Source organism: Schistocerca piceifrons, chromosome 8 (genome assembly GCF_021461385.2).
Source record: "Schistocerca piceifrons isolate TAMUIC-IGC-003096 chromosome 8, iqSchPice1.1, whole genome shotgun sequence".
Taxonomy (NCBI): domain Eukaryota; kingdom Metazoa; phylum Arthropoda; class Insecta; order Orthoptera; family Acrididae; genus Schistocerca; species Schistocerca piceifrons.
Window position 1 is genome coordinate 157,468,036 of NC_060145.1, and position 21,079 is coordinate 157,489,114.

Genomic DNA, 21,079 nt, shown 5'->3' on the forward strand with positions numbered 1-21,079 from the left:
ACAGAGGAGATAGAGAAGATCTAAAGAAGAGCGGCGCGTTTCGTCACAGGGTTATTCGGTAAGCGTAACGGAGATATTTAGAAAACTCAAGTGGCAGACTCTGCAAGAGAGGCGCTCTGCATCGTGGTGTAGCTTGCTGTCTAGGTTTCGAGAGGGTGCGTTTCTGGATGAGGTATCGAATATATGGCTTCCCCCTGCTTATACCTCCCGAGGAGATCACGAATGTAAAATCTGAGAGATTCGAGCGCGCACGGAGGCTTTCCGGCAGTCGTTCTTCCCGCGAACCATACGCGACTGAAACAGGAAAGGGAGGTAATGACAGTGGCACGTAAAGTGCCCTCCGCCACACATCGTTGGGTGGCTTGCGGAGTATAAATGTAGATGTAGATGTAACACGGAATCTTGGTACCCATCTGATTGCGTCTAGAGTAAATAGCATGTGGAAGTTGAGAAGATTTTGTAAATGTTTGCGTAGAGGGACGTATGCGCATACCAGCATGGAATTCACCTAGTGGTATGTGGAAAACGGTCAGAAAACATCTCTCTGCTGTCTGGCTCACCATCCCTCGTCGTTAATCGACATTTTACAAGTCGTATAAATCTTTCATGTCTACTTTAGCTACAAGGTCTTACAGCAGTCATAAGGTCTCCGTCTATAAAATAGAATAGCTCATTTATAACTGATTTATATTTGTAAGTTGAAAGCACTTTGTACAAAATTTTTAAAGTAAAATACTTGCAAAATGTATTACAGCTAAGGATTCCCACTTGTCTGTTTTGGCAAAAAAGCAACAAAACGATTACTGACTTGTAAGTATACGTTTCACCGCCATGTAAGGCTTCCTCATTTACAACACGACGTTTCGTTAGAAGGTTCATACGTTGGTGCGGGGATTTACAGTTTCATTCCTACGCGATTCTATGATAGCAGAAACAGGAACTACTAACACCCATTAAATATTCCATTTCCCGTTTGGTCAACATAAAGAGCATTTTACCTGCGTTTAAAATGAGATCATTTTATCACAAAGGTAGTTTCGCCATTTAAATGAATAAAAAACAGTTATTTATTTGTTTGTTCGTATGCCTGTATCCATATGTGTGTTTGGAGCCAGCGGACTAATACAGAATTGGAACAGTCGTGATCATTTGCACCAACAGCCGGCGTATGTGACCTGTTTCGTCGTTTGCGAGCGGGTTCAGTTTACTGTTAACGACAAGTGCGTGTCCACGTTAGCCGCACTCTGCTCGTGGCGAATCGCTGTTGTCAGACAGCGCCACGTTAATTTGAAACAAGCGAGCTCACGTGTACCAGAGACCTGACTCCGCGCAGTACGAACCCTCTCTAAAAATGACAACGAATTTGAACGTCAAACACGATTCTCAACACCCGTTGTCGAAGACATTTTAATGGGAAAGCCACATCCATAACTAAAGAATAACGTTCGTGTTCTGAACGTTTTACTATGCTTATTTGCCAGTTTTCTTGGTAACAATAGATCGCTGTGGGTAAAGCTGCCCCTCCCGTTAAGCAAATGAAATGAAATACTTATCTCTTGTGACTTCTGTCCAGCTTTTTTGTGTAAAACTATCGCACGTGAAATTTTGTTCTTTAACTGTAGCCTCTGAGTTTATGTAATTTTTAGCAACTCTCTCTCTCTCTCTCTCTCTCTCTCAATCCGGCATCTCATTTTTATGCATTATCTTGGGTTTGCGGTGCATTTTGTTCCTGCTTCGTATATACTCTGGGTCAGAACCACACGGACAACTTACGTAAATGAGTTGTAGAAAAATCAGTGTACAGCACAAGGAGGTTTCGGTTTTGATAGGACTGTGATACTCCTGACCCGTGGCTCAAATGGCTCTAAGCACTATGGGACTTAACATCTGAGGTCATCAGTCCCCTATACTTAGAACTACTTAAACCAAACTAACCTAAGGACATCACACACATCCATGCCCGCGCCAGGATTCGAACCTGCGACCGTAGCAGCCGCGTGGTTCCGGGCTGAAGCGCCTAGAACCGCTCGGCCACAGCGGCCGGCTCCTGACTCCTGTTTCACATCACAAACTACTACTTATAGCTTTACCCATACGCCTTTCCGCTCGATGTGGTACAATCCGTGAATACAGTTTTTTATTTATTTAAAAAAAATAACAAACAATAATAATTATAGCGTGTTTATACGGTTTAGTCTATGCTTCCCCTGTTAACAAATTAGTGTTAGCTTTCTCTTTGCCTTAATTTCTATTTATTTTTGTCTCGTGACACACATTCACTGTGCTCAAATGTCACATCATATGCAATAATAACATTGTTCTAGAAATGCAGTTAAAAATGAATAGAAACAAGTCCGTATTACGTGAATAGTGCGCAAGTAACTTAGTCATTACATACAGCTTTTTCAAGTGTTACTATACATACAATCAATAGCGCAATTTCGGCACATGTGTTGGCATTCTGCTCGGCCACGTTACCGTAGTACAGTCATGAGCGACGTGTTGTTACCGTACACATGCAGGGATTAAATGGTCTAATGGAATGACGATGATATGGCAATGTAATGTCAATAAGTCAGAAACAGCTACTATGTGTAAGAAAGAAAGGTTGCCGAAGTCTCATAACCCATGGACTGTGAGACGATTGTCTGTAAAGACATTTCGGTGTCTGCCCGTAGATGATCAAAAAAAAAGGCAGGAAGATTGATAGTTAACGTCCTGTCGGCCACTTGGTGATTAGAGACGGATCACAAGTCCGCCATACCCATTCAGGAAACTACGGAATACCTAAATTAAGAAGAACGTACAGGTATCTGAACCTCACTCATCGCATTAAACACTGTGTCTCTTCGCTCAGAGCACGGAAATATCATGGCAGCCAATTGTCAGTGCGCAGAAGTGTCACATAGAACACCTAAATTCAAGACCAGGTCGTGAAGACTTTTTTCCTCTTTTGTAAACGGAACAACATTCTCAGTTCACGTTATAAATCGTAAACAAAAGCTAGCAGTATTTTCTAAATCTCCATTTACATTCTGCAAGCTACCTTGTGGTGTGTAGCGGAAGAAATTTCATGTATCAGCCACCTCCCCTTTTTCTGTTCCAGTCGCAAATGGTGTCGGGAAGAACAAACGTTGGTAAGCCACTGTGTGAGCTCTAATATCTCTCATTTTTGCTACACGGTAGCATGTTGGAAAACGTTGGTTGACTCGTTTATGAACCTATACTCTCGGTGTTTTGACAGTATACCATACTGTGATGCACAAATCCTCTCTTGAAGCGTCTGCCACTGGAGTTGGATGAGCATCGCCCCCCTGATTCCTTCCAGCTCATTAAATGAGTCCATGACAAAACATGCTGCTATTATTTGGATCCTCACTATTTCCTCTGTCAATCCTGCGACGTAAGGGCGTAGAGCAGGGCCGGCCACGCAGTGACAAACTTCACGCATGCCGCAGGCGAAGCAAGACCCTGCCTGTCTCGTGTTTGCTCGGAACTTCTCGGAAGTACTCGGAACACCGACATTTCATGAGCATATATGAAGATGGTATTTGTTCTTTCGGGCATGTCCGAAAGGCCACAGGCTAAGCGGCCATTGACCTTCTTCTGTGCGGATGCACACGCATTGCCCCAAACTCTTACGGGACTCGGTAAGATAATCTGCCGCGAGGAATGAGTGTAATGGGCAGGGGCACTGCGAATGTAATGTGTGGACATTAAGTTGGGAATGTGGGTCTCACGGGGTGCGTGCCCTCGGTGGCTCAGATGGATGGAGCGTCTGTCATGTAAGCAGGAGATCCCGGGTTCGAGTCCTACTCGGGGCACACATTTCCAGCTATCCCTGTTGATGTATATCAACGCTTGTCGGCAGCGTAGAGTCTTGCTTTAATTATCATTTCATTTCATGAGCATTCTGCTGTGGCACTTTTCGCTCGGCACAACTCTCTTCACTTCGGTAGTATTGTGTTGTCAGCGTTGTTTACTCTTCGATACTTGTTCGTGGTATGTAGCACGTTGATAGGTCCAGTTGCTGTTTTGTACAAAAAGAGGAAGTCTAGCGATCTATCGTCACAAGCTTAAAAAATGGATGGGGATGACAGAAGAGAAGGATGAGCCGCATAATCGATGTGTTCTACAAATTTGCTAAGAAACGTCTTTTTAATCCCACGCAGAAGGAATTGAAAAATTTAGTTGGCAATGAGAGAGCAAAAAAATTACAGAGATCGACAGACAGGATTCATTGTTATATTCATCAAGAAGCTCTTTGTGCTAAATATGCAGGCATGGAGCAAGTGAAGAAATTGTTGGTACGAACAGTAAAATTTCTGAAATCGCAAGCGTTATTCCGCTTTCAGTTACAAAATTTTTCGATAGAACTCAACGAAGAGCGTGGAGACTTTATGTATTACTGCTGCGTACGTTGGTTAAATCAAGGATCATGCCTAAAACGATTTTTCGATTTAAACCTCGCTGTTATTAAGACGAAAACTAGAACATCCGGAATAGATTCCAGTCTTTGCATTTTAAGAGATTTGACTGCACATTGCCCACACTAAGACACTGCAAGGGCCGAAACAAGCTATTTTTTACTTGATGGGGATTCACCGAGCGAGGTCGCGCAGTGGATAGCACACTGGACTCGCTTTGGGAAGGCGGCGGTTCAAACCCGCGTCCGGCCATCCTGATTTAGGTTTTCCGTCATTTCCCTAAATCGCTTCATGCAAATGTCGGATTGGTTCATTTGAAAGGGTACGACCGGCTTTCTCCCCTAATCTGCCGGTACCAGTGATCTCGCTATTTGGTCCCCTCCCCCAAATCAACCAACCAACCATCTCTCCTTACCGTTGTGTTCGAGGTAGTAGTGTTAGTAGTAGCGGATTGATTTAAACAGAAAATCGCGTTGTAGAAGACACACATTCTGACAAACACAGTCCAGTTCCCTACGCTCAATGGTGTTAAGGAAAATGCGAGGTTTGAAGAATTCATTGTGGCCTTTAAAGAATCACAAGAATAATTTTCTGAACGTTTTGAGGAGACTGCCAATCTTACACATGTTTTCGAGCTGTTTTACAGATGGTTTACCGTTTCAGTTGAAAGCACCGCAGTGCATGTGTAGGTGTAACGGACTGATCTTCACGGCAGTTTCCGTTTTAAGAACAAATCAATTTAACGTTAATACTGTCCAAGACTTCTACATTGCTTTCCTCGGGTGGTGGTGGTGGTGCTGTGTTGGGCTTATGGGCGCTCAACATCGAGGTCATCAGCGCCCTGACACACATTAAAAGGAACGAATGTGGACAGACCTAAGAAAACTAAAGCACACACTCAAAGAAAGCAGGAAAAGAAGGAAAATGCTACATAAGAAAGTAAAACCTAAGGAAAGGGGAAACATAGCAACAAGAATGTCACAGGAAATTGTTATTGGCTGGCCACTTACATAAAATATGGGCGAGCTTGTCACACAGTGAGTTTCCTCGGGTAGAGTTTCTACGTCTGCATAATGAGACTGCAAAAGTGCTACAAAATTCGACCAACATATGTGTGTGAAAGACGTTTTTTCGATTATGAAAATAAATAAGTGGCCGCCGCTGTGGCCAAGCGGTTCTAGGCGCTTCAGTTTGGAACCGTGCTGCTGCTGCGGTCGCAGGTTCGGATCCTGCCTCGGGCATGGATGTGTGTGATGTCCTTCGGCTAGTTAGGTTTAAGTAGTTCTAAGTATGGGGGACTGATGACCTCAGATGTTAAGTCCCATAATGCTTAGAGCCATTTGAACCATTTTTGAACTAAATAAGTCTCGATTACTTGACAACCTGAGTGCGAAAATCTGTGAAATTGTTTGCATCTGTCCAGATGCCGACAGGTTCTATCAGAGAAAAATAATACGTCTCCAGAGCGCCAAACATAAATAATACAGAAAGCTTGTTTTATTATTTACCTATGTTGTTGAGAAATATGAAATATAAAACCAAGTCGTACGCAGTGCGACTCCACTGCCATTTAAATGCGGCGCGTTCGCAGTTTCTCCCCCATCACGCGTGACGTGGCGGTGCGACAAACGTGCCAGCCATGCTGAGCGCTATGCCACTCGTCCCAAGGCACACACAGCCCACCGCTATGCCACTCGTCCCAAGGCACACACAGCCCACCGCTATGCCACTCGTCCCAAGGCACACACAGCCCACCGCTATGCCACTCGTCCCAAGGCACACACAGCCCACCGCTATGCCACTCGTCCCAAGGCACACACAGCCCACCGCTATGCCACTCGTCCCAAGGCACACACAGCCCACCGCTATGCCACTCGTCCCAAGGCACACACAGCCCACCGCTATGCCACTCGTCCCAAGGCACACACAGCCCACCGCTATGCCACTCGTCCCAAGGCACACACAGCCCACCGCTATGCCACTCGTCCCAAGGCACACACAGCCCACCGCTATGCCACTCGTCCCAAGGCACACACAGCCCACCGCTATGCCACTCGTCCCAAGGCACACACAGCCCACGATCCGAAATCTTGGCCACATATGGCCTAGAGGGAGGAGTAACAACGAAGCATCGGTCGAACGCGGCTTTTTAAGCCACCTCGTTCGTGGTAGGACTACATTTCCCGAGGTTTCTCTCAGTGAATGTGTCTGCGACACGCCTCTCCACTGTTTAGTCTTACGTGGTCGCTCCGCTTTGCACTACTCAGTACATACTCGTATACTCCCAGATGTTTAATCAATGTGACAGTTTCCAGTGACTCCTCGGCAGTCGTATAACCAAACAATAACGGCACTTTCCGCCTGTTTATGAGCACTAGGTTGCATTTGTTTTTCCGCGGGTTTGACATCGCAACTCAAAGACATCGATCAATTGCTGCTTAATACTTTAAAATTTTAGAACCCGTAACGATGTCGGCACCTTTGTTCCGTATACGTGCCAGTATCGTTTTGGTGCGTGCTACGATGACTGTTTTCCGAAACTGGATACTACGATGTTAAAGGTGCCTCGAACAAGCAACATCCATAACAATTTTGAGCCATGTTTGGAAGCTGTATACATCAAAATCCATCGGCAGTAGCGCCAGAGACTTTGGGTGGTTGCGAAACTTAAAGCCTTTCACTTGAACTTGGAAGATAGTGAATGTGTATCGATAACCAAACTCAGAAACATGCAACTCCAAGAATAGGATGATCCTACCTGAAACTATATATTTTTCAAACGTTAATCATTAATGATCCTTCCTAAAACTATATATTCTTCAAACATTAATCACGATTTTATTCAGAATAGCAACGAGACGAGTTGATATAATTAACGCGCGTAAGAGAGATTCAGCACACGATCGAAAAATTACAACCTTCTCACATTTTGCTACGAACTGATAGACTGATCGCACCCCACACTTTGGCGCACCTTTAGATGTGCTTCGGGTTTCCAGTATAAAGCCCAAAGAGTAAAATACACCTCAAACGTCTTTGTTATTGCTCAAATTTAGATTCGTTGATACTTCAAGGCATACTTCACTACGTCAGTCAGCTTATAAGAGTTCAGAAATGACAACGCTTATAACTGTAGGCTGCGCAGTTAATCCAGCGTCTTACCTTATCCGTAGCTGTGGGTCTTTAAATTGTTCGTCGTGAAGACGAACAATAAAATATTTATCTCCCTATTTTTTAAGTTTAATTACACTGCATATGATATGCAGCGAGCTGAGTAGTATCTGGGTGTGGCACTACATTCGGATTTTTAGTGCACTGAATGTGCAAGACGTATGATTTGTTTGCGGCCAGATTTCGAGTGCCCGACGTATGGGATACTCCGTCTTACAAGTCATGCTGGCATTGGGCGTTTCACCCGTCACTGTTGTAGGTTGTTGGCTTCGTAGGGTTTGCCTGTTGCCGTCTACCCGACGGTCAGATTCAAATGACCTCACCTGATAGCCTTCTGTTTCCTGTTCCGTGGTGGCATCGGCCTTCTTCTCGCACTGATGGGAATCTGATTGTCGACTGAAATTACTTGATCAGTGAAGGGGACAAAGGGCACTGCAAACCAGTAACAGTGCGGCATCTCAAGTGAGACCGGATATCTTCTTGAAAACATCTAGAAAGGCAAGGCTGTCTCGTTACAAGAAGATGGGAACTTGCTAGTCGACAAATTCGGACTAGACAGGCGGTCAATAAGCTTGCTGGTGGTCCAGGCCAGAAGTACATGAGAAGACATAAAACAAAAGAGAAATCATTTAACTAATCCAGATCCCAGAGAGGGTACTGATGCAATAAATTAGAGATGATTCTCCAGGACTCGTATTACAAAATGGTTCAAATGGCTCTGAACACTATGCGACTTCACATCTGAAGTCATCAGTCCCCTATAACTTAGAACTACTTAAACCTAACTAACCTAAGGACATCACACACATCCATGCTCGAGGCAGGATTCGAACCTGCGACTGTAGCGGTAGCGCGGTTCCAGACTGAAGCGCCTAGAACCGCTCGGTCACAGCGGTCGGCTCGTATTACAAACGAAGGTAATGAGCCACGAGTAGATACGTCTTGCGGGCATGCAGACAGAGGCAACGCGTCAAAGATTTCCGTTCTGGCATTGCAGATACTGTGTAGCTAAATTCCCCGAGTAGCTAATCGCGTATTTGTAGTTTAATCAAGAATGGATGTTCTTCGAGCTTTCTATCACTAACGGCTTGACTGAAGTCGAACGATACTGTGCGTGTTAGCTTCCAAGGTGGTGGAAACGTACACTTGTATCGCTATCATTTAGGCAACTACTGTGCTATTGCTGGTTGCAACGTAAAGCCTGCCTACAACTGCAACGAACTCTCGACTCTTCTCGGCAGTTTTGTTACCTCGGAACCTGCATCTTTAGTGAGCAAAAGGTTCCTACAGCCAACTTCACTCTGGTCGCCCCACGTGCAGTTGGCGGTCTTGAGGGTGGCACCAACTCTCTGACCGCGGGAAGGCTTGGTATTCCTCCGCACAACCGTTTCCTTGGCTTGAATCTGAAACTTGCGGCCACTGGAGCTTCTGCAGATCTGCACCGTCTTGTGTATTTTATGAATTAAATGACTGGTGATCACGACAACTGCTCCGCCCCCACCACTGGATAATCCTCTACTTACGCAAGCTATCGGTGTACAGCCCCATGCATACGGTCACTGAACCCGTAATTGTATAAGTGGTCTGAATCTGTGGTTGAAAATTGTACTTTACTATCTCTCTCTCTGTAATGGAGCTGGACTGGACGGTTATTGAGACTTCGCTACCTGACGTGAACGTCTCGTCTTACCTGGGCCACGTTGGAAGAAGACGGTATTTTTGGAGTGCATATAATATATTTAAAATAGTGACGGGATGGACCGATGGGATAACAGCTTCGCGTGGAGGAGTTTCATAGTGAAAATATTCAGCTTATTATAACTTTACGTAAATGGAATTCTATGGAATTTTTTAAAACAAAGCAATGTCATGAATAATTAAATGGAAACAATGACGAAACATTCGAATTACCGAGTGTGAAACAGCTGCTGTCTTCGAATTATAGTTAGACTCAGTCAACTCGTACAAATACCTGGGTGTGAAAATTCGCAAGGATATGAAATAGAACGCTCACATAGGCTTAGTTATAGGTAAACCAAGTGCCGACTTCGTCTCATTGTTAAAATACTATGGAAATGGAATCTGTCTGCAGAGTATATTGCTCAAAAAACACTCGTGCGACCCATCCTAGAAAATTACTCAAGTTTGTTGCTCCCGTACCAAATAAAACGAATACAAAGAAGGGCAATTCGATTGATCACAGGTTTGTCTGATTCGTGGGAGAGTGTCGCAGAGATATTGATAGACACAAACTATTCCCAGAAAGCCTACTTCCAAAGTTTCAACCACCAGCTGTAGGTGATGAATCTACTAGACCCTCTACGTACCGCTCTCGTTTGTATCGCAAGGACAAGATAAGACTAACTGCAGCATGCAAAGAGGCATTTGAGCAGCCACTCTTCCCATACTCCATACATTAATTGGACGATAAGAAGTTCTAATAATTGGTACAGTGGGAAGTATCCTTTGTCATAAGCTTCGCAATGGTTTGCAGAGTATGGATGTAAATGAACATACAGAGTGTTTGTTGGCGGCATGTGATGATAATCGCTTCGAGTTATCAAATATACCAAAACATACACGATCTTCTTTTATTTATCAAGATTTTTTTCAAGATGCATGACAATTACTTCGATTTAACGAGAAATTTGAGTTATCAAGGTTCGAATTGTCAAGAATCGACTGCATCTGTTGTCCGACCATTTGCATCTGTAATTCTGTGTGATGTTCTTAGGTTAGTTAGCTTTAAGTAGTTCTAAGTTCTAGGGGACTGATGACTATAGATGTTAAGTCCCATAGTGCTCAGAGCCATTTGAACCATTTTGTAATTCTGTGACTATATTCGGTACAAATAAGCGTATTAAATCGTCCAAACAACAATCCGTGGTTTCTCGTTTTCAACAAACAAAATTATCCCACCATACGTTTGTTGTTCCTATATTTCCAGGCAAATGTTTTCAGACCACTGTTCCCTGCATCAGACTGAAACATTTGTCCACATTTCGATACTATCACTGAAATTTTGTACCATCAACGGGGAAACAACAGAAGACGCAATGTGTCAACACCATACGTCTTCTGTCAGAATTAGTCAACAGCGAGACAGGAGTTTTGATGAGTTATGGCTGTACAGGCTCATAATCTGAGGCATTTCGTCACATAGATTCCTTCTGTTAGCTACGTTACTGTGCAATTGAAACTCCAGGGAAGTCCTAAATCAGGTCACAGCTCTCGTAGGATAAAAATATCATAATGATAGGCGAACGCTAAAGTATACTGTACGCTACGAAACCAATTGTGAACCAGTCTTCTAAATTCAGTTACTGAGGTGAGAGCTGTACGTTGAGTTTCGATAGGACTCCTTTTTAATACGCGTGTGCCACAGATAACCAAAAGTAATACGCGACGATGCTTGTTGTGTTACAAACATCGCTGTCGAAGAAGCCTTAATGAAATAATAAATTACAGTATATGACATCTAGACAGACGCTTGTGGCTTTTTTGTATGCCTAGGGATCGCTTTTTGCCTCAGTGCATTGTTACGGCAGCTGAATTCAGCCAGCGTAGTGTGATAGTCTAGAGCTGTTACCAGTTATTTTGGCTCATGCTAATAGTCTTGATCGATGGAGAAGAAATTAAAGTATTTCCTTGGGAATGAAATGTATATTACCTGATCTCTGGACTGCTTTGTTGTTGTCTGTCGAACTTGGCAGTAATCGTAAATCTTAGGGTCGATAGTGTTCTGTGTCAAACTAGCGCCAAATTTAACAAAAAGGACAGTAAGTGTAGCGCTGTGTAGTTATTTGAATAGGTACTTAATGTTGTGTTTCACCATCAGGCTTTTTTGCACCAAAAATGTGACGAATCAGTTCCAGTTTTATCGCCAGAGCTACAACAGATTTTTAAAGTAAGGAATGAGGCGAGGATAACAGCTAACAATAATAATGACTGCTGCTATTGAGAACTGATATGAAACTCATAGCAATACGTACCATTACTGGAAACGAGCACGTGAATAAAAAACATTCACGAAACAACTGAGCTTTCTCCATTTCCGTGACACGTCTAACACAGGTAACGCTTGAGTAAGGTGGAACTTCCGCTACACCCAGCCCCTCGTGCACATCTGTATATGATCCGAAAATGCTTCATGCATTGGGGTAACTATTTAGAATTCGACCTTTTCCTTGTCAGCAAGCGTTGATTTCATCCAAAAATCAAAAACGGTTGCATAGTGGTTTGAAGTTAAACACGTCCATTTGCTGAAGTCCAGTCAGATCACCTTGCGCGCTATAGAAAAGAAGGCACTCTATTTCCTTTTCTGCAGGAAACGTTGACATGATCTGTCCATGGTCACTTTGAAACACTGGCATGTACACGAGGCACAAAAGTCATGGGATAGCGATGTGCACACATACATCTGGCGTTAATATCGGGTACACAGGCAGTAAAGAGCGGTGCATTGGCTGAGCTGTCATTTGTAGTCAAATGATTCACGTGAAAAGGTTTCCGACGTGTTTATGGCCGCACGACGGGAACTAACCCACTTTGAACGCTCGTTGGCAGTTGGTGCTGGTGCTAGTTGGGCACACAACACTACCGGCCCGAAGACTTCTGCAGATACAGACACTCCTTTTCGGAAGTCGTAAGGGAATCCAATATTCCGAGATCTACAGTGTAAAGAATATGCTGAGAATAGCAAATTTCAGGCATTACCTCTCACCGCGAACAACGCAGTGGCCGATGGCCTTCACTTAATGACCGAGAGCAGTGGCATTCACGTAGAATTGTCAGTGCTTACAGACAAGTAACACTGCGTTAAGTAACCGCATAACTAAATGTGGGACGTACAATGAACATATCTGAATGGACAGTGTGGCCAAATTTGGCGTTAATGGGCTATGGCAGCAGACAACCGACGCGAATGCCTTTGCTAACAGCAGATCGTCTGCAGCGCCTCTCCTGGGCTCCTGACCATATCTGTTGGACCCTAGACGATTTGGAACCTGTGACCTGGTCAGATGAGTCCCGATTTCATCTGGTAAGAGCTGATGGCAGGGCTCGAGTGCGGCGCAGACCCCATGAAGCCATGAACACGAGTTACCAAGAAGTTACTGTGCAAGCTGGTGGTGGCTCCATACTGGTGTGGCCTGTGCTCACATGGAATATAGTGGTCCAAGTGAAGCGACCATTGACTGGAAATGGTTATGTTCGAATACTTGGAGACGATTTGCAGCCATTCATGGATGGAATTATTATGGATGATTATGTGCCATGTCACCGGGTCACATTTGTTCACGTCTGGTTTGAAGAAAGTTCTGGACATTTCGAGCGAATGATTGGACTAATCAGAACGCCCGACACGGATCCGATCAAATATTTATGGGACAAAATCGAAAGGTCTGTTCGTGCAAAAATCCTGCAACAGAGACGTTTTTGCAGTCGTGGGTTATTTCTGCAGGTGACTTCCAACGACTTGTCGGCTCATGCCACGTCGGGTTGCTTCACCACGCAGGGCAAAAAGAGATCCGACACAGTATCAGGTGGTGTCCCATGACTTTTGTCACGTCAGGGTCGTCAGACGCGTTCTCTTTGGTGTTTCTGCAGATATATGTAGTTTCATTTTTGAAATGTGTAGCTGCAGTCATGCCAAACAAATAGGTCTACTGCTCGTCACGTCTTTCATACGACGCCTGTCCCCTTTACAAAGAAAATTATTTTTAAAGCGGGATTTTACGATGCCACTGGATCGATATTCATTAGCAGGGACAGTAAAACACGAATAACAATAACGAGTACTTCAACGGCGACAGCACCGATCTGGCCCGTGCTGACTGCTAACCTCTTGCAACAGCGATACTCAGTGGCTCCTGGAGTACTGGTTATTCCTCGCGATTTGCTTCCTTTGAGTACATATCTATAAAAAAAAATACCACACTAGATTACTATGGGTCCACCCTGTCGAATGAACACGTAAAATTCCACTTTAAAATTTTTTTGTTTGTAATGGTGAACAGGCTAAAGTTTTCCGTCGACACTGGGTGTCACGTGAGTAGTATTTGTTCGGGAGCACTCCATCTAAACATTGCAAAAAGAAAGTTGCAAATATCTGCCGAAACAGCTAAGAAAATGCTCCTGACGGCTCCTATGGTGTATGCTGTGACCTACATTATTAAATATTTGAAACTTTAATCTCGACGAATGACCTTTCTGGAATACAAATGTGTTACCTTTTGTTTCCTGCCCAATTACAGACGAATCCCGAAGTACGCGAACTGGATAGTTGATGCTCCATATAAGTAATACTACTACTAGTCATTCCTGTTCCACTAGCAAATGGTGAGAGCGAAATGTCTATGCATATTTCTGTACAAGCTATTATCTCTTTTGCCATGTCTTCGCAGTCCTTTCGCGAAATGAATATTCGTTGCAGTAGAATCGTACTGCAGTCTATCGCAAATTTCGGTTCGCTAAACTATCTCAGTAGTGTTTCGCGAAGAGAACGTCTTCTTTCCTCCAGAGATTCGCATCTGAGTTTACGAAGCAATTACGTGATACGCATAGATTCAATCTACCGATAACAAACACACCTCTGAATCATTTCAATGCCTTCTTACTTTAAGTCTCCCAATATACCAAAGTCGAACATTTGCCTTCCCTACAACCGCTCTTCCGTGATCGTTCCATTTTATGTCGCTTTGCAGTGTTACGCCTAGACATTTAATCGATGTCACCATGTCGCCCCACTAATACTGTATTCGGAAACTATAGGATTGTTTTTCCCACTGTTCAGCATCAACTTAAATTTTTTCCACGTTTAGAGCAAGTTACCTTTCATAACACTAAATAGAATACGCAGACAATTGAAGTAGTGATACATAGACGACAGATTATGCTAGTCACTGCAGCTGAGGTGCAATATTTTTCTACGTAGATTAGACCGAACGAACGACCCATTTCGCGTACTGACGACATTAAGAGAATCTGAAGCAGAAGTTTGTTCTGAATTCACAGAGCTGCGCAGTGGTGAACTGACTATATGACTTAGTTCTGAGCCATTTACCGAAAGAATCTGAGCTTAGAACATATTTAATGACGTCACAAATCGTAACAGATCTATTGCCCTACTGAGACCTTGGAATGCATATAATTGTAGTAGCAATCAAAAAAATAAATAACGCAAAGTGTTTTCCCTTATTAGAGGAACTTAATTATTTATTTTGGATGGAACACAATATGCAAAAATGGAAAAAAAAGAAAATAACATCTTGGGTTGTCGGGTGTTCTGCCGGACATTAGCGTCGTACTTGCCTATATTTCGGTAGCGCAACTCGTTACCTTCATCGTGTGCGACCTGAGACTACTTAGTAGTTACGCTACCGAAATAGCGTGGAAGTACGACGCTGATATCCGGCAGAACGCCCGACAACCAAATACGTCGTTAGATCGCCGGGAAAGCCTAAAGAATTACAAAAAGAAAATAATTAAAAGGTTGTTTAGCACCATTAACGAAGAGAATTTGCAGAATTAAAATAACGTTTCTGACGCGTAGAACAATGAAGTAGATCGAATACTAATATCTTATCAATACTACTATAAACGAATGAGTGCATGTCTATAAGAAAATCAAATCTTGACTTGGATACTATTATGGATCTGAATTCCAGACATCCCAACTGTCGAATTAAGTCATTACCCAATTATTGTTTCCATGTACGAAATATTAATCAGAGAACTGGCAAGGACCAAATACTTAAAAAGTAGCGATGACATTTAATTAACATCATATTTTATCTAGCGAACATTGTTTGCTCATCGTAGCAGCAATAATAAAACAGCGGTAATATCACTGTCTACAGTACCAAAAACAAAAAGCGAACCACAAAGGGAACAGAGAGTAAACAGCTATTACATGCAAGGTATATGTGTACGCACAGTGTGTGCTACGCTAACCACAAGACTGCTTTGTTCAGTGCAAGGAGCAATAAAGTGCTACGTTGCGCTTTGGGATCTACATTTGCTTTCATATGACTTGTGCGTTTGAATTGTTCTGCATTTCTGTGAAGTTGTCTTCCACACGTGAAGCGTCTTGAGTATATTTTACGAAACAGACACCCCAAGCACCATCCACAAAAATTTAAGGTGAGTGTGTATTCTGAATGATATGGAGCTTGCTTGTGAGTTTCTGTGTAATGAAGAATACACAAGGGCCTACGGCTAAGGAGGACAACTGCAAGAAAATACTGAGCAACACACACACACACATAGGTCAAATTCGTGCATACGCGCAGATCATAACAACAGGCAACCATAGTAAAATCTTGAAACACTCTTGTTTCATGCAAAAAAGTAACTGGTACTGTGATTTTGATCTTCTCGGTCTATATTTAATAATTGCAAACGTTCAACTGATAAAGCTATAATCTAGAACATATTTTGTTTGCACCGTAATTTATTAAAGAAATGCAAAGTCGGGAAGAGGAATTACTATTTACTACTGTCTATACGTAAAGCATAATCCCTAAAAGTGTGACATTACATTGCAGGTCAATGAAGCTGCTTGTAAGAACAGAAGTGAAGCTCGTACGTTCAAATTTGAAAGTTTTTATTCAGAATCGCTTTGGGTTATCGCTATAATGTTTCGATTGCTCTTTATGTAGTGTTGCCGATGAGGCTCTACCTACAAACGAAGGAGGTTGGTTATGCAAAGCAGCGGCGTACTTTGAGGTTTCCGCGGCAGACGCCGGTGGCGCTGGAGGCTCGTGTCGTCGCGACGCCGGCGTCGTGTGGCGGCGGCGGCGTGCTGCGCCCGACTGCCGCCCCCGTGCGCTATGTGGCTGTCGCCGCCTCCGCCCCCGCCGCCCCCACCACCTCCGCCGCACCGATCCGTCTACCCCCATCCCCAACGAGGCGCTCGCTAGCCCAAAGTTGGAGCGACCTACTGTGGACCACAGCCTCGACGGAGAAATACGACCTGCTTTCTGACGGTACTCCGCAAAGTAATGTCGTCCAACCAGACATTGACTTTAATCTCTGAGTCCGGTTATCCCTCGCACTGTTCTTACCCTTCATCTTTTCGCTCTCTACATCTCTTTTTGTGATGCTCTGTTCCTCTGTCCTATCCCTCTATGACAGTGGTCGTCAAACGTTTTAGCTCGAGAGCCGCTTATGTAGCAATGTCATTATTAACTGGATCAGAGAACCTGGCGTTGCCCGGGTCAGAATATATGGCGTGGAAGAAAGTATGAGTACCACTGCAGATAAGAGATAAGCACAGACGTATATCTCTTAAGTATATTACGAATGTAGTTATCCTGCTAGTAAGGTAGTTTGGTCGCGGAGCGTGACAGTGGGTGAGTGTGGTAGGCAAAACTTCGCACAATATGGAGCAATAAACAGTTTTAGGTAAAGTAAATAATATGTTATGACTTACAGACTTTACCGTAAACGTGAAAACGTTTTTATTGTTTCATTCACGATGCGATATAATGGTGATAGCGTCCTCAACATGTTTCAGCCATACTGTGTTGGGTGGACGTTCTTAATTGGGCTTGTTAGATATTTCAATATAATGCGCGATGTGAAAAACTTAGTGCTCTTAGAAAACCTATTCTCTATGGCTTTACCGTATTAGTGTGAATACACGCTTGTAGACTACAACTCTCACTCTGTTCAATTCGCACTGGCATTAACATAACGTTACAATGTAACAGTCCACACTACACTGCTGAGAAATGTGCAATTTTTTTTATGTGCTCCTCATTGAACTTGTGTAGCCAGGCCTAATTCACATGTGGGCAAGGACGATCCAACAAGAGCAGCATTCGGGAAATAGGAACTGCACACTAATCAGCTGATGGTCACCATTTGAAAAAAGATTCTGACCATGGGGTATCAAAATAACTGTTACATCTTCCAGCTTATGACAGACTAGTTATTTGTCCCACCCATCACTGATTGTCGTACACCTAATAAGACAGCAATTCCTGCACAATGAATGTGATAGTACCACAGATACTTAAGCACTAAGATATTTCTGCTGTAACTCAGCCAGATTTCCAACAATTGCGAAGTGCTTTTCACTCTTCTTAAACAGTATGTTCTTGTCTGTTTTCGTAGTCCAGACAACTCATCCTTTCGCTACTGTGCTCCCTCACTTACATTGTATATAATATACTGTTCAAACCACACACAAAACTCTAAGCAAAATGATTTATGTGCAAGTTCAGACTTGTTTATAACGAACAGAAGTGGGAGCTAAAAACAGCGTTGTCAACATGCTTAGATCACTCCAGCAATGAAATGCCATATACGAAGAATGCTGAAAAATTTCTATCATCTTTACTCAAAAAATTGCCCACTCTGATTGCACCAGCGACTAATATAATAACCGAATAATATACTGTGTAGTTCTTATAAATTTCGTGATGCGGGTTGTCGAGTAAATAATTTGTAAAAACTCTCAAAAGGCGATTTTTAAATTTTTGTTAGTAAATTTTTACGAAATATAGATACCTACAGCAGAAAAGACATTGTTAATAGTTGGATTAGTTGTATGTGGTAACAGAAAAGGAAAATTAGCATTGTGTGACTTTCCAAATCGTACAACATTTTTTTGAAGATGAGAGAAAATACAATTTTAGTTTTCTCTTCTTAAATTTGTAAGTCACAAGACAGCCTATAAGTGTGTGTCAACTAAGTTTCAGCAAATTAAAAGAGAGTTTTAATGCAGGAACCCTGCCAGGCTTCCAGCACTTTCGTGTTATTAGTTATATTTTGTTTTAGTTCTCTACTGTGTCAAGAGTTATTTCCAAAATATACATTTATCACAGGCCAGTACAATTTTAAGAAATCAAGATAAAATTAAAATATTTTATCTCTTAACACATATGCTATAAAAGTCAAATACACATTTTTTCTAGAGGAATTCATTATGATGAATTGATATGCACTCTATGACTTGAGATGAAGTAGCCCAGATACAAAAGCCCCTCCACCGGCATCACTAATAGACGTAACAAGGAAGACATTCGAATAAATAAATACCGACAGACTAATAAAATTCGCCAACCAGCGACATTTATTATCACATAGCCAACCTGGATTAAGAAAATATTGTTTTACAAATGACCGAATTTTACCACCAACATTTGACATTACCCGAACAACTAAGGAAAATGCAACCTTTCCGTCTTGCGAGACATTGAACGTGCATTTAACGATGTATGGACTGACGTTTGAAAACAATTAATTAATGCAAAATTGTGAATAAAAGTATATATGGATATTTATGTGTGTGCATACAAGACGTATACGAATATTATCGTTTAGTGCACTATTATTGCTTGAAGCGACACGTTTCCATTACTATGTCTCAAATGCTTTAAGGTGAAACTGCATTTGTAAATTTAAAGCCTTCGAGGGAAGTGGTGAGGTATTGCAGCATAATAGATAAACGATGACTTGGTGGATTTAGGTCTCTCATTGTATCATCTTTATTATTATTATTATTATTATTATTATTATTATTGTGCGGATACAGGCATCTGCAGAAACTTACCCGAGGTGAGGGAGGAGTGCAAGACTCTTAACACTGTCATTTTCGATGTAAATGTGTTCGTCACTTTTGATATGTATCATACCACAAGCACTAAAGTTTATAGCTAACACTAAAACATTATGTCCCTGAGAACTGATGGTTATCCACTCAGTATTTGTTGCACATACATTACTTCGTTACTTGAAACAACAAACGAGTTTACAGCAGTTGCAGTTGGCATCGTATTGTCTCACTGATGTCAGCCATGTAGTGCTGCATTTGCCTAACGAGAGATTTAGCGGAATTTTCTAATGAATGAAAACATCGTGCTCTAGATTCCAAGGGGAGGAGTGGAGGACAAGTGCCAGTGATGCATGGGGACGTGTGGCGTCTCATATCAACATTCCGAACCGCACTATTACTGGACAGTCTAGAGAGAACGTCAATAATGACCGTCTAGAAATAAGGCGTTTAAATGCGAGTTGAATATTATAGACCAGACGGTCGTCGCGAACACGGTCTGTTCAGACAAATCTGAGAGTGTAAATGGTCCATAACTGTCAGAAAACTTGCGTCGTCGGTTGTCTTACATTGGGTGAAACCACTTACATTAATACAGCTAACATGGTCGCAGACAGTAGCTTCATTTGATTGTGCCATTCGACTGAAATGAAACGACTGAACAAGAAGCTACAGAGTGGCCAATCGGTTAGTAAGACCATTGGGTTGTCCCGTGTCGAGGCAAGGCGCTCAGTTATCTGTTCGTGCCGGAAGCGTTCCTGAACACTTTTCTTACATATTCATCAGTAGTTCATGAATATATTTACACACACGTATGAACACGGTTGATCATAACGTACTGTACTGGCTCGTATGATGCAATTATGCTAGCTGCTGTGAAGCTACATTACACATCTGGTTGAGGAGGAACATAAGGTTTCTAAGATGCTTTTATTCTTAATGAGTGAGATTTTACAGTGCGAAAAAAAATTAGTTCGATTCATCCATCGGCTGGACTGTAACGGGCGATACAGCACAATAGTTGAAGAAATACGAATATGATGTCTTGAAATACTCTATGTGTATTAATTGACCTAAATGTAAACATGAAAACCAACCACTCAAAATCTCTTCCGGTAACGCGAGGCTGTTTTCATGGAAAATCGTAGAAAGATTTAAGGATATTTATTAACAATGAAGTTGGTAGGGTGCTGCCAGATGAACTACACTATGTTTCAATGTTTTGTTACGGTGTACTGAAGTTTAGAATTATGTTCTTTTGCATCTGTACAAAAAAGTGTTTAGAAAACAAGCATCTGTTGTGGATCACTACAGCTTTCCTTGAAAAAGTAATTATTCTTATAGAGACCAGTATCATTCAGAGCACTCCTGCGAAAATAGCTTTGCGTTACTTGCAGTTAATTTCAAATTATTGATTTATCATTCTTTCTGTTATATTTTGATATTCATGTGCTTATATAAATTAAATGTCGGCCGCGTTTATTTTGAGACAATCAAACAAATTCCGAATCAAGCATATGTTATGTAATGTGAAATGCAGAAGTACAAACGTAGATTTTGTAGGAGAACCCTCTTTGTATGAATGAGATGAAACGACATGAATAAATACCACACGAAAATAAGGCAATTGTTCGGAAGTCAACTGTATAAAAATAAAACAAGAACATGAACTGGTCACTTAACGTATCACATCGCACTTTGTGGTTATTACTTTCTTTCCAAAGTACTGCCGTAGCGGAAAAAAATTAATTTTATATTTGACCCAATAAATGAAAGCCTTTCAGAGGAACCGTTTTAAATTAGACTTCTCACATACCGGCACTGGCGTAAAATCAGTGCTTAATTCGCAACTACCTTATCAGTTTGACGTAGTTCAAGAACAGATGCCGTATGCCACCTTACTAGCATTCAAATACACAAT

General features: G+C 42.3%; 1 protein-coding gene across 1 annotated transcript in view; it reads right to left on the bottom strand.

The window, feature by feature from the left end:
- Positions 1 to 16,396, bottom strand: part of LOC124712153 (probable tubulin polyglutamylase TTLL2) — a 416,983-nt gene extending 400,587 nt beyond the window's left edge. Inside the window, exon 1 of the mRNA XM_047242449.1 lies at positions 16,320 to 16,396. The gene's annotated coding sequence lies outside the window, so the exon portion shown is untranslated. The remainder of the gene's footprint in view (positions 1 to 16,319) is intronic.
- Between the last annotated feature and the right edge of the window lie 4,683 nt (positions 16,397 to 21,079).